Genomic DNA, 14,323 nt, shown 5'->3' with positions numbered 1-14,323 from the left:
TTACTTCTTCCTCGGCCTCGAGCAAAGCTCCTGCCACGCCCTCTACCTTGGCCACGTCCATGGAAGTCACCACGGCTACCGTCGTTTTCTTACGAACCTTCGGTCTTTGACTCTTCTTTCTAGTCAATAATCGTGAGCTTGGTTTGTAGAGCCTGCTCCATAGGCTCTCTCCGTCTTCTTTGCATTCTTGCTTCATGAGCTTGTAGAGAGCTTAATAGTTCTTGCACCTTCATTTCTTTCACATCTTTTGATTCTTCTATGGCTGCAACTACATAGTCATACCTTGGCTCCAACGATCGTAGAATTTTCTCTACGACCCGACTATCTTCAATATCATCACCATTTCTTCTCAATTGGTTAACAATAACCAATACCCTTGTAAAGTAGTTTGATACACTTTCGGACTCTTTCATCTCTAACGATTCAAATTCCCCTCTTAGGATTTGAAGGCGAATACTTTTTGCTCTTTCATCACATTTGTATGCGACTTGTAAGATCTCTCATGCCTTTTTGGAAGTTGTAGCTTCGGCTACTTTCTCAAAAGTAGCTTAATCAAGAGCTTTATAGATAAAGAAAAGAACTTTCTTATCTTTTCTCTTTTGTTCCACTATTACCGTCCTCTGCGCCTCCATTTGCTCGACTCCTTCTTCAGGCACTTTATAGTCTCTTTCAACAATATCCCACAAGCCTTCACTCTCTAGTAAGACACTCATTTGGATACTCCAATTATCATACTTCAAATCAGCAAGACGAGGGATAGGAAGCATTGACATAACTCTGATACCACTTTGTTGGGAAAAAAAATTATAGAAGAAAAATTGTGGAAGAGGAGGAGAATAAAAACAAAATGCTCCACTTGCTTCATTCATGAAAAGATACATATTACAAATTTATTGGATAAACACTAATAATCTATTTTTTTTTAATTCTATCTTCACGAGACTCTTATTTTTATCATGATACCTCATCAAATTCTATCATATCACAAACTTTTATCAATAATTATCACCTCATCATTCTATCTTCATAAATTTTTATCAACAATTTTTATCAATAAAATAAAATTTAATTCTCAACAAAATCAACTGGATTCCAAAACTGGGCCCGGTCATGTCTAACAGATGTCCGGTCTTCATCAGAGACGGTCTTCCTAATTCACTTATCCACTCGATTTCAAATACAATTTATACACATAAACTTATGTAATTTGCCTTATATTTGTTTTCATTGGCCTCCCATACTTTTATTTTATTTTATTTTCTTAAAATCGTTCAATTCCGAAAACAAAATGGAATCAAATTGAAGATTCTGAATCATCCCTTTCTCTGTCACAGACATGAGCACTTATGAGGCCAAGAAAGGGGCTCGCATATATAACTGAGCCCATATCTATTATGTATACAAAGCTCAGACCACGAGTAAAATAAGGCAAGGCGGCCCATTTATCACAAATTCTTATCATTAAAAACTTTACCATAAACACATTTTTCCAGATTTATTTATCATAAAATCATGTCAAAAAATAAAACAAACACTTTTAATTACTTCCACTTATTGCTTTTTCTTTTATATTTTAAAAGAACTTTTTAAATATAATGGAGAAATTGTTCATGAGTTGGAAATTGTAAATCTCGACTTTACTTCACTACATATTTTACTTCAATTTCTAACTCAGTTCTTGAGGACCACTTGTATTAATGATATCGTTTTCTTTGGTTGCTTAGATTTATCCATATCTTTTATTATATATATCTAATTAAAAAGTTGATGAAGTATTTAATTTCCCCTTCTTGCTAATTACACAATGAGTCGTCGACCTTTATTCTCCCACTAGAAAGGTTGGCAGAGGGTCATTTTTTTAATGAATCCAACTTAAACTTGAGTTGCTGTATCCAAGTTTTTAGTTAACAATATAATATGTTCTTAGGCCGTTACACCCAAAATAAAGTAATTAAGTTAATTATTCATTTCAATCTTCTTCGAAGGTAGGTTAAGGGTGGCTTTTTTGGCAGCGACTCCTTTGCGTTTGTTGTCATACTTAATTATCGGTGGCATTATCATGTTAATTAACTAAGCATTATATTTGGCCATCTCGTTTTCGATATAGTTTTAAGAAGAAAAAAAAAGATGATGACAATTGCATTAGTCGGCCTTTTTGCAATTAGTTGGCAAATCGTTTTCCTTGACGGCTAATATATATACACATTGGCACCACTCCACTCCATATCTCGTCACATTCAAAATTAAATTTGTGTCTATTAGTATTCTCATCGCTGCATTTCGCTAATTAAAAAAGATTCTAATAATTTGAACCAACCACTATTTTTGTTGATGTCGAAAACCTTTCTTATTAATGGCCGACAAATTAATTCTTCTATTGTATTTGAGTTTATTTAAAATATTTTAATTTTAGCGTAATGTCTTGTGTTGTTGCTTATTTTAAACATTTAACATATAAGTATTGGTGCAATTGTGCCCAAAAGAAATTTTAATAATTGATAATTATTTAAATTTAGGTTAATATGTTGAATTTTACTTGAGTTAAGGGTGGGTAGGATATGGGAAGTCCAAGAAAGTTGAAGGCCAGATTTTTGGCAAGAGGTACTCTAATCCATGTAGGTCGCACAAAAGATCAGATGCAAAGTAAGGAAAAATCAAGAAGGTCAATGACTGAATTCTTTGCCAAAAAAAAAAAATCATGCAGGTCAGAAAATCGGATGCAATGTAAGAAAAGATCAAGATTCAAGAAGATCAAGGACCAAATTCTTAGCAAAATGAAATTCATGCATATCAGAACACCTGATGCAAGGCAAGAAAAGACCAAGAAGGTTAAGGACCAAATTCTTGGCAAAAGGAGGAAACCTGAGCAGATCGTGAGATCGGATGCAAAGGTGGATAAAGACCAGAGATGAGAAACCTTCAGGTACAAAGTCTAAGGAATAAGAGGTTCATCTGACATAAGATAATTGAGATCAATTGGTACACTGAAGGAAGGTAAATACTTGAGGGTTAACGGATGAAAAATCATATTTTAGGCTTTACTTACACCAATCGATTGGCAAGCTAAAGTCCTAAACCAATCGATTAACATAATCAATGGGGTTAAACCAAAAATTTGGGGTCTACTAAGTTGTGTATCAATCGATTAGCAAATGGGACCAATCGAGTAATGGAGTTTAATTTCTTGTTGGTGCAGTTTGCACTAATAATCAAACGGAGATTTTGATGTATAATAAAAGTTAAAGTTGGACTTGTGATTTAACTTCTTGAGCTAAGTGTGTAGGCTAATAGGTTTAATGGATCTAAAGAACTAGACACTAGGCTGAAGTCGAATCGGATTAGAGAGGAACAGATGACTGGTAAGAAGTCCAGTCGGATCAAAGAGAACCAGATAGCTGGCAAGAAGTCCAATCGGGTCAGGGAAGACCAGACGACTGGCTGAAATCCAGATGGTGCATCTAGTAGGAAGACATGGTAGATCAAGAGATCAGAGTCAGGTAAGTCTACAAATGATAAGTGAAGATAAGCACTGGAGGAAAGAGATCTAGTGAGAATGAGTCTCAGTGGGACTATAGGCGCTAGTCCAACTTAGACTCATTTTGATAATCTAAGTTCAGACTAAGACTAGATCCTGGTCTTGGTAAAACAAAATCTAACTCATAAATATATATAAACTATTCATGTATATATTTTTCTAACTCTACGTTGTAGATATATACATAGATCTTTAAATCCTGCATGCGTGGACAGAGCTTGATTCCGAGTCCGAAGTCAAAAGATATGACCTCCAGAAGATTACTGTGCTGAACTAGTAATTGAAGACGCCTCAAGTGGATGGAGTGAATCGAATTGGACTGGACCAAATTGGACCGAACCAAACCAGACCGAACCAAATCAGACCGAACCGAAGCGATGAATAAGATCCTAATTATTTAATTAGTTTTCTCTACAGAATTATTCATAAGATCTAAAATTGAAAAGTTTGTCCTGAATTTAATAGATTTGATAAGAACAAGTTTATCTATAAAAGGAAACTATATGTTCAAGAAAAGAACATAACATTTTTTTTTGAAGAAGCAACCACACTATTATTTCTGTGCTCATCTCGTGCTAGTGCTACCCTTCTCAAGTGTTGAAGGATTCTCCAACAACAAGACACCTCAAGATTAACTTTTAATTTCTTTGTCGGTATAATTTACATATTGTTTTTACATATTATTGCATTAGAAAGTGTAGGTTGTTACACTTTCTCCATTTGTATTGGATTTTAGATTGTTAGTGGATTTTCCATCCAAAAATGTCCAAAGGGTCTGTGTGTTGGAGTAAGAGTCGTCGAAGGTTCCGAACCAAGTAAATACCTATGTTCTACTTTTTCGTGCTTTTTGTTTTACTTAGTTATATTCTTCCCCTGTCTCAATTGATTTTGAAAATATCCAAAGAAATCAGTCTATGAAAATAAAAATAGGATAATCTCAATCTACTATTGCAACATCTCATTACATAAATTGTTACGCCTAAATGGTATATTTGTCCTCCAAGCTAATATCAAACCATTTCAAGACAACACAATTATAGGATCGATAAGCACGTGAGAGAGTAGGGGTGAATTAAGTGGTTTTAAAAATCTTATTTTTTTCAATTTTTAAAAGCGAGTACGCAGCGAAAAATGATGAAACATAAATCGAAAAATCACAGGAGTTACTTAGATTGGAGCCTTCGGTGACTCCTACTCTAAGACCCATGATCCCTCGAATAGAATCGACGGACAATCTACTAAAATCCTCTTCTAAAACCACCGAAAGAGGGAATCAAGTATAATAGTAAAACAAGGACAAGTGTAATAACCTACACTTTCCTTTATGCAGTAATTAAGTGGTTTAATTAAAACTTTTGTTACTCAACACTTTAAACAAAGTAGGATCGAGCTCGGTGTTGGTCAACTTCTCAACAGTAGTTGAGCATAGCAGCGTCGTAGTATAGAAAGAGGATGAAGTCGGAGTAGCCGGAAATTTGAAAGTTCACTTGTAGAAGTTGTATTTGAGTTCTTTTGAAAGCTTGGGCGAACTTTTCTTTTATAGGCTATTGAAGGCGCCTCCCATCCTCGTCTGAGATGCCTTTAAGTGAAAAAGTGATCTCAAAATCCTCGATCAAGATAGCCTCTGCTTACTGTCATTTTTATCTGCGCGAGGGCGCCTTCCATGCTCTCCGAGGCACCTCTAATGCATCTCGGAGGCGCCTTCAACACCTCTAGAGCACCTCCGCACCACGAAGCCTTATATGTAGACTTAACTTCTTGAGGGTGCCTCTGGCTCGCCCAGGGCACCTCCAAGCTACAATTTGAGGTGCCTCAAAGTACCTTAGAGGCGCCTCGTATATTGTTCATCTGAGGCTGATTTTTACTTCTTTCGTCCTGTAAAATGTGTTAGTTCAAGAATAAAATATACCCTATAAAATGAAGTTAGCATAATAATAAAATAAGAGTTTATTAATTAGATCTTGCTTGTCCAAGACCAAGATCTTGTCTAGGTTTCTAAAATGGACCTAAATTGGGCGTATGCCTAAAGTCTCTAATTAGACTCATCCTCACTGGAACACTCTTTTTAGTGACCTACCTTACTTACCACGTAGAATCGTTTGACTCCCTTTTCGGTCAATTAGGTCTTTCCGCAGTTATCAAGTCTGCAAACCCAACTGGACTTCGGCTAGCTGTCAAGTCTTGTAGACCCAGACGGACTTCCTGTCAAATATCATGTCACTCCTTGACCTATCTGAATTTCCACACCAACTATTAGGTCCTCCAGATCTAGTTGGATTTCAGCCTGATGTCAGACCCGTCAAGTCTTGCACACTTGATAAAAAAGTTAAATTACAACACATATAACTTTAATCAATTTGTCATTCATCAAAACTAAGGTTTGACCATTGGTACCAACTGCACCAACAGTCTCTCTCATTTTGATGCAATGATGATCTGGTTAAAGTTAGAAAAATAATGCAACAACTAATAGCAATAAAAATGATTTCCTATTTTGATCATTTTAGGGTTATGTTTTTCAAAATTTCCTTAGTTTTTTTACTTTTCTTACTTAAATCCTAACCCTCCCCATTTGGCATTCATAAAAAAAAAAATATGCAATTAAGCAAAAGTAAGCAAATGGAAGGGAGGATGTAAAAAAAAGTTTTAATGGTAAATCAATCAAGTAAGCAAATTAAGCAATAAATGATTTAAAGTTAAATAAAATTGTTGCATAGAATTTAAGGTCTATATCAAGGAGGATTTGGAAAAATCAAATATAGCACTTGTTGCAAAAAAAATTGAGAGAAAGATTTTTTTATAGTTCTTGTCTTAAGTAACTGGTTTTCAAGTATAAAAATAGTTTACTTTGAGAATTTGCAACTAATTTTCAAGAAAGTTGTTAAAGTAAATTTTGAACACTTTTTGCAAGTAATTTTTTTTAAAGTTAATTTTCAAGGCAATTTGTGAAAGTTAATTTTTAAAAAGAAAATTTTGAAAAGAGTTTTTCAAATCATTTTTTCAAAACATATATTTGAAAAGTATAAAAGTATTTTCAAACTATTTTTCAAAGACATTTTACGAAGTATTTTCAAGTATTTTTTCAAGAACATTTTAAAAGCAACAATGTTCATAAAAAAGTGCTTTTCAAAAAATTTGTAAGTATCTTGTAAAATAATTTTCAAAGAAATTAAGCAAATTAGTTTTTCAAAAAAAAAGTTTAACAAAGTTAAAAATTGTGAAAAAGTATTTTACAAGGATTTTTCAAAGCAATTTTAAAGCAAGTTTTTGAATAAACTTTTCAAATATGTTCAAGGACTTTTTGCAAGTTATTTTCAGAGTGTTTTCAATGAAATTTTAAAAGCAAATTTTAGATCCTTCCCCTTAACATGATATTATTTTTAAAAAGAATATTCATCTAAAAATTATCCATAAATGTCTAACCTTTAGTTACTAACTAACTACCAGAAGATTACTGTATTGGATCATGGCGGGCGGCTAGAAGGGGGTTGAATAACCCTATAAAAATAAAGAAAAACCTTTCTCGAACATTCAACAGAACACTTGCATAAAAATAAACAGAAAGTAATAAACAGAAGGAGGCTCACAAACTTGACTTGGTACTGTTAGGATCCTTCGTACGGAGGCTAGAGAGGGGGGGGGTGTGAATAGCCGACCCCAAATCGTCGCGTTTCTACAAAACGTGTTAGCGCAGCGGAAAATAAACACAGAAACGAAAGGGAAAAAAAGACAAACCTCAAACAAACCGATGTAACGAGGTTCGGAGATAAACTCCTACTCCTCGGCGTGTTCGTAAGGTGGACGAAGCCTATCAATCCGTCGGTGGATGAGTCCCCGGAGAACCAGCTAATAAATGCTCCTTGTGGGTGGAGAAACCTCGCCACAATACTTGTAACAACAAGAAAGGAGTACAAGGAAAGCAAGAAGCAAATACAAACAACAATATGAATGCAACACTCGCTTGCCTCCTCTGTCGACCGGAGGCGATGAAGCAGCAACTTCACAACCCAACTGCAGCAGCTGATCGACGACTGGAAGCTCACGCGAAGCTCAACAAAGCTCAGAACCTCGAGCACGGAGCGAAGCTTCAATCCGAGGAAGAAGAAGAAGCTAGAAGAAGGGAGGCTCGCAGCAGACTTTATCACTGCGGAGAAAGAAGCGAGAAGAAATCTGGCCGTTGCGTCGCATAGCAGCTGGCTCTGATCGATGCGTGGACGATCTTGATCGGTCCACGACCGATCAGGGCTTCTGATCGATGCGGGGACCGATCAGATTTCTTGATCGGTCCCGGACCGATCGGCCCCTCTGCGCCTCGCTCTGTTCGGCTTCGATCGACTCCGATCGGTCCCCGGACGATCGGTTATCCTGATATGCTATGATGCCGATCGGTCACCAGACCGATCAGAATATTCGCGGTATCACTGGATCGATCACCAGATCGATCCAGCTCATGGTTTTCGCCCAAACCAAGTCCAAACCAACATCCGGTCAACCTTGACATGTTGATTCATCATTCCTAGCATCTGGTCACTCCCTTGACCTGCTAGAATTCTCCACCAAGTGTTCGGTCAATCCCTTTGACCCACTTGGGCTTTCCTCTTCGTGCCAAGTATCCGATCACTCCCTTGATCTACTTGGACTTCCCAACACCAGATGTCCGATCACCTTTGATCCATCTGGATTTTCCCTTGCCCGGCTTCACTCACCAGGACTTTCACCTAGCTTCACTTACTAGGGTTTTTACCTGGCTTCACTCACCAGGATTTCCACAATGCCTGGCTTCACTCACCAGGACTTCCACTTTCACCTAGCTTCACTCACTAGGATTTTCACCTGGCTTCACTCACCAGGATTTCCCGACTGCCTGGCTTCACTCACCAGGACTTCTCCGACTGCCTGGCTTTACTCACTAAGATTTTTCCCCGTGCCAAACTCCCTGTTTGGACTTTCCCCGTGCCAAGTCTCCATACTTGGACTTTCCGCGTGCCAAGCTACCTGCTTGGACTTTTCCCGTGTCAAGTCTCCATACTTGGACTTTTCGCGTGCCAAGCTACCTGCTTGGACTTTTCCCCGTGCCAAGTCTCCGTACTTGGACTTTTCCAGTGCCAAGTCTCTATACTTGGACTTTTCACCGAATCAGGTCAACCTTGACCTACGGTTGCACCAACAATCTCCCAAACATCTATTCTTGTCAAACATCAAGAATAGAACTTCTCTTCTCGTCAAAACATCGTCAAACATCAAAATACAACTCGAGTCAGGTCAACTCGAGTCGGGTCAACCAGGTCAACTTTAACCTAAGGTTGCACCAACAATCTCCCCCTTTTTGATGTTTGACAAAATTCATAATCAAGTTAGGTTAAACCGATAACCTAACTTAGGTTTTCCAATTCCAATGTTCTCTCTGAACATTCTCCGGGCATTCTCCCATTCTCCCCCTTGGAACATCTCTCCCCTTTTTTGACATACATCAAAAAGAGGGAATCAAGGTCAAGAGTTTCTTCCCAATGAAAGTCCCATACCTTTCATTGAAACCCTTAATTTCCCCCTTGATACCAAACACAACAATCAACTTAGTGACAATCCCATATCACTAATCCTCAAAAAGTCTTAAGGAGTAAAAACTCCCCCTAAAAGTCAACTCCCCCTTGACAACTCCTCCTAAAAGTCAACTCCCCCTTGACCATTGCACCAACAATGTCTTGGAGAGTTTCAAACCTTTAGAAACCCGAAACTCAACTCCCACAGCTGAAACTTCATACCACAGCCGAAATTCAGCAAATTCAGCACGCCTGATCGGTCACCGGACCGATCAGAACCCCTCTGGATCGGTCCCCAGACCGATCCATCCTTCCCTGGATCGGTCCAGTGACCGATCCAGCCTTGGACAGACTCGAGTTCTGATTTCCTTCTCCCGAAATTCAGAAACTCACAACAAAATCCAGAAAATTCCAAAAATTATAAAATTTTGAGGATATATTCCTCATAACATATACTATCAAGGAAAAATAGTTTTCTATGAAAATAACTTCCATTTTCAAATCTTGATACAAAGTTCGAAAAGTTTTGAAATAGCTCAAAGTTTCAAAAACTTTGTATCACTTTGTTCAATGATGAATGCTATCACTAGAAAAGCTTCACCAAGGTTTTTCTAATCAATTTTGAAATGATTTTAAACCCTTTAATTTGGGACCACAATCTTAGGGCTATATGCACATGACTTGTACACAAGCTTTCCCTATGATCCCCAAATTAGAATTAGGCTCATCTAGGTACAAGAACTATGCACCTTGATCCTAACTCATCATCCTAATATCTCACACACATCTAAGGTGTATCAAACACATTTAAGTCAATTTTGATGTGAGATATGGGTTTAGGTCAACTTAGGCTAAGTTCTCATGCATTTTCTAAACACCAATTTGATCTCAATATCAAAATGTGTTTCTATCCTTAAATCAATTTAAATTGATCATTAATGCAAGAGATGATGACATGACATGAAATGATATCATAAATAGAAGCATGTGCCAATGTCATGATGTCATGGCATAAAGTTTGGAACTTAAATAAACATGACATAAAACTAACCTAAGCATTATCATGACATTTCAAAAGATAAACTTAAATATGATGTCATGACGTGTGAGGGCAAACAATCATGGCAAGATTTAACATGAATAAGACATACCTAGATTACCTATCTAAGTATCCTTAGCCTTAGCTAATACTTAAGCTTTAACCCTTGATTGCCCTAATATGCCAAAATCCTAATTTTGACACTTCTTGAACTCTAGATTCATTCATGCCACTTAAAGATCAAATTTATCCTCAAATCTTGGCATGTTTCATTTTTCCTCAAGAGTTCTCTAGATTTTCCCAAATTGTGGCAATTGAAATTAACATCATCATTTTCCATGATGGCACATTTTACTCTTCCAAGGAGTAAATATTCCATTTCATTTTCAAAGGTTCCCAAAAATCTTGAAAATGCTCCTTGAGCGTCAATTTCCTCAAAGTTGGGTTAACTACCCTTCTAATCGGAGTTGACACTCTCTAACCCATCTATGGGGTAGAGAAGATGCTCCTAGGAACCCAATACCTATTTGAGCTCATTGGGTTCACTAAATATTCACTAGGGATAACTTCCCTAGCAACCCTCCTAATGATTCTCTTAGGCTTTAAAGCCTTGGTCATTTGGGACTCATCAAAATCAACTCTAGGGGTGACTCCCCTTGTGACCTTGGTGATGGTCTTCCTAGCCCTAGATTTTGTTCCATAATCGAATGGAACATTATGTTGGTTGCTACTCGGAAAACCTATAGGTTCCACTGTACAAAAATTTTGTACAAAGGTCTGAACCTTTTCCTAGCTACCATGTGTTCTTTTAAATTAAATTTTGGATCGCCTGCGGAACTTAACACGTTTGATCCAAAACTTAATCTATTTGTTCTTTTAGGTTTTGACTTGGATCTCCTGCGGAACTTTACACGTTCGACCCAAGTCTCCTTAAGTTATTAATTCCATTAAATATTAATTTCCATAATTGGTTCCCAGTACTGACGTGGCGAGGCACATGACCTTCTTGGATATGGGAGCAACCACCACCGACTAGACAAAACCTTTTATAGAAAGCTAATATTTAATTTCCTAAAATAACTTTAGGTTAACCAAAGAGAACAATCAAATCACAAGGAAAAGAAAAAACAAAAGAACACAGCATCGAAAAAACATATTCGAAATTCTAGAACGTAAGCCTCTTGTATTTGGTATTATTTCCATAAATAACTATTATGATGCAGAAATAAAAATTACTAGTTATACCTTGTAGAAAAACCTCTTGATCTTCTATCGTATTCCTCTTTTAACCTCGGACGTTGTGTGGGCAACGATCTACCGAGATGAGAAACCACCAACCACCTTCTTCTCCTCCAAGCAAGGTTCGGCCACAAAGGAAGAACTTCACCAAAGAAGAAAACCAAAATACTAACCAAGTTCCAAGAGATGCTAGCTTTCTCTCCTTCTTCTTCTTCTTCTCCAAGTAGTATCCGGCCACCACAAGAACTCCAATAGAGATGAAGTATTCGGCCACCACAAGAGGAAGAGAGGGAGAGGATGATGGCCGGCCACAACACCAAGGAAAAGAGGGAGAGAAAATAATAGAGGTTGTGTCTCATGAAGGCACCCTCACCCCTTCTTTTATATTCCTTGGCCTAGGCAAATTAGGAAATTTAATTACAATAAAATTTCCTCAATTTCCTTGACATGATTTAATTGAGAAAAATAAAATAAAATTTCCCAAATAAACCTACATTGGCCGGCCACATCATTGGAGAACAAATTGGACAAGTTTCAATCAACAATTAAAACTTCCTAATTTGTTTTCGGAAATTTTAAAAAATAAAATTTCTCTTTAAAAATCTCTTCATGGTTGATAAAAGGAAATTTCTATAATTTTAATTTTATCATCATGTGAATAATTTTAAAGAGAAAATAAAATATCTCACCAATCTACAAATAAGGAAAGAGATTTAATCTCTTTCTTTAATCTTTTGTAGATCTTTTATAAGAGAGATATTTTAATTTAAATTCTCTTTAATAAATTATTTCTTTCACATAATAAAAATTAAAATTAAAATTAAAATTCCTTTTTAATTTAATTTGGCCGGCCCCCACTAGCTTGGGTTCAAGCTAGGGCCGACCACCCAAATTCATACCTAGGCCGGCCCTAGCTTGTTTCCCAAGCTAGCTTGGCCGGCCCCTATTGGGTGGGTATAGAAGGTGGGTATAGGTGGGTATAGAATTCTATAACTAAGAGGCTACGATAGGGACCGAGAGGAGGAATTGGTTTTGGTCTCCCGATAAAATTAAGCATCCCGTGTTCGCCCCGAACACACAACTTAATTTTATCAATGATAATTCATTCCACTAGAGAACTATCATTGAACTACCGCACTAATCCCAAATTACATTTTTGGGCTCCTTCTTATTATGAGTGTGTTAGTCTCCCTGTGTTTAAGATATCGAATGTCCACTAATTAAGTGAGTTACTGACAACTCATTTAATTAATATCTAAGTCCAAGAGTAGTACCACTCAACCTTATCGTCATGTCGGACTAAGTCCACCTGCAGGGTTTAACATGACAATCCTTATGAGCTCCTCTTGGGGACATTATCAACCTAGTATCTCTAGGACACAGTTTCTTCTATAATCAACAACACACACTATAAGTGATACCATTTCCCAACTTATCGGGCTTATTGATTCATCGAACTAAACCTCACCTATTGATAAATTAAAGAAATAAATATCAAATATATGTGCTTGTTATTATATCAGGATTAAGAGCACACACTTCCATAATAACCGAGGTCTTTGTTTCTTTATAAAGTCAGTATAAAAGAAACGACCTCAAATGGTCCTACTCAATACACACTAAGTGTACTAGTGTAATTATACAGTCAAGATAAACTGATACCTAATTACACTACGACCTTCTAATGGTTTGTTCCTTTCCATTTTGGTCGTGAGCTACTGTTTATAATTTATAAGGTACTGATAATATCATCTTCTGTATGTGACACCACATACTATATTATCTTCAATATAAATTAATTGAACAACTACAACTAAATGTAGAAAATTTGACCAAATGTGATTCTTTATTCATTATGAATGTTTACAAAGTTTAGGCTTTCAGTATACACTCCAACAATCTCCCACTTATACTAATGACTAAGCTGTCATATCTTCTACCATACATCTGATTCCCATTCCCTCCACATGCCGATCGAAAGCTTTCGCCGGAAGGGCCTTAGTGAAAGGATCTGCCAGGTTATTTGCTGATGCAATCTTGGCGATGACAACTTCTCCTCGCTTCACGATATCTCGTCTCAGGTGGTACTTGCGCTCTATATGTTTACTTGCCTTATGAGCTCGTGGTTCCTTCGAGTTTGCAACTGCACCACTATTATCACAATAAATTGTGATAATTTTGGGCAAACCAGGAATCACATCTAAGTCCATTAGAAAGTTCCTGAGCCATACTGCTTCTTTAGCTGCCTCAGAGGCTGCTACATACTCAGCTTCCATGGTTGAGTCCGATACGTTTCGCCTTAACACTCCTCCATGAAATGGCTCCACCTCCTAAAGTAAACACAGCCCGATGTAGACTTACTATTATCCCTATCGATTGGAAATCCGAATCCCACAGGGAGCAGATCGTCCGCTTGGTAAACTAGCATATAATCTCTAGTCCTTCTCGGTACTTTAATATATGCTTTACCGAAGTCCAATGTCCTTGTCCAGTTACTCGATATCTATTGACCATGCCCACGACAAAGCAGATATCGTGTGCATAACATTGCATACATTAGGCTTCCCTCAACCGAAGGAACCGCTTTCATGTCTTCTATCTCTTTCGACGTCTTTGGAGACATCTCTTTAGCAGAGCTACTCCATGCCTAAAAGGTAAGAAACCTTTCTTGGAATTCTGCATGCTAAAACGAGCAAGGATTGTATCTATATATGAAGCTTGGGATAGACACAACATTCTTTTCTTGCGATCCCTTATAACTTTGATCCCAAGAATGTGTGCACAATCTCCTAAGTCCTTCATATCAAATTGTTTGGACAACCATACCCTTACGCCCGATAATATCTTGACATTGTTGCCAATTAACAAAATATCATCTACGTATAGTACAAGAAATACCACCACGTTTCCGTTACACTTATTGTATACACAAGACTCATCCGGACACTGAATAAATCCATATAACTGGAT

Source organism: Zingiber officinale, chromosome 3A (genome assembly GCF_018446385.1).
Source record: "Zingiber officinale cultivar Zhangliang chromosome 3A, Zo_v1.1, whole genome shotgun sequence".
Taxonomy (NCBI): domain Eukaryota; kingdom Viridiplantae; phylum Streptophyta; class Magnoliopsida; order Zingiberales; family Zingiberaceae; genus Zingiber; species Zingiber officinale.
Note: the sequence above shows the minus strand (reverse complement) of the source record.